Genomic DNA, 3,329 nt, shown 5'->3' with positions numbered 1-3,329 from the left:
CCACCTCCTCTGGCTCCCAAACCCGTGTTCTTGCCGCTAAGCCACGCTACCTCTGGTGGTTTTAGAGGTTGGGTGGGAAGTGCCCGGTGTCAGTCTCGACACATGCAGAGGCTAAGAGCAGCAACCCCAGTGGGCCTCTCATCACATCCGGCAAGTGAGGCCCTCTGTCTGTGGGCCTGTGGGCTCCCAATTCAAGTCAGTAGTATTTATTCATTCATTCAATAGTATTTATTGAGCGCTTACAATGTGCCGAGCACTGGACTAAGCGCTTGGAATGTACAAATCGGTAACAGATACAGTCCCTGCCCTTTGACGGGCTTACAGTATTTATCCAGGGCCTATTATGAGTAGAACACTGTAGTGAGTGCCTCCTCTATTAGACATTTGGGAGAATACAATAAAAGGTAGGACTCATAATCCTTGACCTCAAGGAATTTTTTTTTTTTTTGGTATTTGTTAAGTGCTTATTATGTGCCGAGCACTGTTCTAAGCGCTGGGGTAGACATAGGGGCATCAGGTTGTCCCACGTGGGGCTCACAGTCTTAGTCCCCATTTTACAGATGAGGGAACTGAGGCACAGAGAAGTTAAGTGACTTGCCCACAGTCACACAGCCGACAAGTGGCAGAGCTGGGATTCGAACTCATGAGCCCTGACTCCAAAGCCCATGCTATTTCCACTGAGCCACGCTGCTGGCAGGCAGGCAGATGCAAACTGCATATATGTGTACATATGTAACCACTTAGTACAGCGCTCAGGGTATAGTAAGCACTCAATAAATGATTGAATGAATAAAGTGGGAAAAGGAGAAAATTATAGATACAGCTGATAATTGCAAGATTATGGTAAAATGAATAAATGGCTAATAAATGGAATATGTAAATTGATATATTACACATATAAGTGCATAGGGTGGCTGCTTGGTAGTAACAGTAATAGTAGTACTTATTATTCATTCGTTCAGTTGTATTTATCGAGCGCTTACGGTGTGCAGAACACTGTACTAAGTGCTTGGAAAGTACAATTCAAAAACAAATGGAGACAATCCCTACCCAGCAGGCTCATAGCCTAGAAGGGGGGAGACAAACATCAAAACAAGTAAACAGGCATCGAAAGCATCAATATAAATAAGTAGAATTATAGATATATACACATCGTTAACTAAATAGAATTATAAATATGTACATATATACACAAGTGCTGTGGGGTGGGAAGGGGGGTAGAGCAGAGGGAAGGAGTTGGGGCGATAGGGAGGGGAGGAGGAGCAGAGGAAATGGGGGGTTCATTCTGGGAAGGCCTCCTGGAGGAGGTGAGCTTTGAGTAGGGCTTTGAAAGGGGAAAGTGTGCTAGTTTGGCACAGGTGAGGAGGGAGGGCATTCCAGGCCAGAAGTAGGGCATGGAATCAGGGAAGGCCCTGTAGGGGAGGTGGGGTATTAGAAGGGATTTATAGTTGGGTAGAGCTAGGTTCGGTGGATTCTATATTCCCCTGTGCTTTTCAGGGAGAACAGGTTTGTGAAAGTCACTGGGATATGGTGATAGGATGATGTGAGACTATTTGAGGACTTTCTAGGAATGATCATTTTTTGAAACAGAACTATTGACCTCACTGCTCCCATTATGTTCCATTCAAATCCATCGGTGGTTCACACAATGGTCCAAAGCCCAGTGCCTTCCCCTCTAAGCCAGGCTACACTACCCTTATCCTTTTCCCAAGGCTTTGTTTTAGGTGACAGTTCTTTCCTGTCTCCTCTCACCACCCCCAGCCCATCTTTTTCTCCACATCGCACTTCCCCTGTTCCTTCTCCCCTCTGTCATGTTCTTCTCTCACTTCCCCACATCATGTCAGCTTTTCCTACCTGAAAACAATTGATCAACTAATAATATTTACTGAGTCCCTACTCTGTACAGAACCTGTACTAAGCACTTGGGAAAGCACAATAGAATGAATAGACATGATCCCTGCCCTCTAGAAGTTTACAAACCAGTGTGAGAGGCAAACATTAAAATACATCTCAGGTAGGAAAAAAAAATAGTTTAAAGATATGCATGGGAGTGTTCAGTGGAAGGGGTGAGTGCCTAAATGCACTACCCTTAAGGGATGAGGACTCAGGGGCATAGGTGACACAGTAGAGAGGGAAAATAGAATGGGGAGATGAGAGGTAGTCAGGGAAGGCTTCCTGGAGGAGAGGTGATTTCAGAAGAACTTTTAAAAGGGGGAGAGTGGTGGTCTGTTGGATGTGAAGGGGAAAGGACTTTGAGGCAGGAAGGAAGGTGTGAGCAAGGAGTTGACATTGAGAGATGAGAGTGAGGCCTGGTGAATAAGTACCTTATTAAGCACTTACTCGATGCCAGTCACTGTACTATAGTCTCTGGGGTGGATACAAGCTAGTCAAGTTGGACATAGTCCATGTCCCACATGGGGCTCACAGTCTTAAGCCCCATTTTACAGATCAGTTAACTGAGGCACAGAGAAGTTAAGTAGCTTGCCCAAGGCCACACAGCAGACAAGTGGTGGAGCCGGTATTAGAGCCCAAGTCCTGCTGACTTCCAAATCCGTGCTCTATCCAGTAGACCACACTGTTCTTTGTCTCCCATTTCTCTGTTCAGGCAGGAGGAGGCTCAGCTCTCCACACACCTGGTCTGGTCAGTCCTATCCTGGAGTCTTTGTGCCAGCCCTGAAATCACTCTAAGTCTCTCCCCAGCAGCTTCCCAGAGGCAGCCGGATGCAGCTCTAACTTCTGGTTCATCTGGGCCTTTACTGGTGGCTACTGTCAGGGGGTTTAGTTTCCAAGGGCCAGAGTTGCAGTCTGAACTGTGTTTGAGGACCGATTCAGGCATCCAGGAGTTAGGAGGCCAGTCCAGCAGCTCATGGGGGCAGAATCCAGCGGGGAAACCCCAGGAAGAGGAGCTGGGAGATCAGGGAGTTTATTCACTGAGTTTCTCATTGTTCGTTTCAATGTCTTCTTAAGCACATTGACTCCCTGTCTGTACCAAACACCAGGAGTAGGTAACCCCAACCCCAGCCCTAGGGTGTGTTGAACATGTCCAGAATCGATTCTCCTCTTTGGAGGCGAGGCATAGTAGATTGTTGTTAGCAGTGTGGCCTAGTGGAAAGAACCCTTAGCTGTGTAGCCATGGACAGACTCACTTAATTTCTCTGTGCTTCCATTTCCTCATCTGTAAAATGGGGATTGGCCTCTCAGGGTCGCAGCTGGAGGGTTTCCAGTACACTACCAGTCTTGACTACGGGAGGAAGAGTCAAGCAGAGGCATACCCATTCCGTTCCTAGCTTGGTCAGTGGCTAGAGAGTGGAAGGCAATCTGCTACAAGT

General features: G+C 47.0%; 1 non-coding gene across 1 annotated transcript; it reads left to right on the top strand.

Annotated features, from left to right (window-relative positions):
* Window positions 1-3,191: 3,191 nt before the first annotated feature.
* LOC114816844 lies at window positions 3,192-3,329 on the top strand. The gene has a single exon (XR_003764648.1). It is a non-coding gene; the product is annotated as a small nucleolar RNA SNORA7 (small nucleolar RNA).

This window comes from Ornithorhynchus anatinus, chromosome 14 (assembly GCF_004115215.2).
Source record: "Ornithorhynchus anatinus isolate Pmale09 chromosome 14, mOrnAna1.pri.v4, whole genome shotgun sequence".
In the NCBI taxonomy this organism is placed as follows: Eukaryota; Metazoa; Chordata; class Mammalia; order Monotremata; family Ornithorhynchidae; genus Ornithorhynchus; species Ornithorhynchus anatinus.
This window is presented reverse-complemented; position numbering and strand designations above follow the sequence as displayed.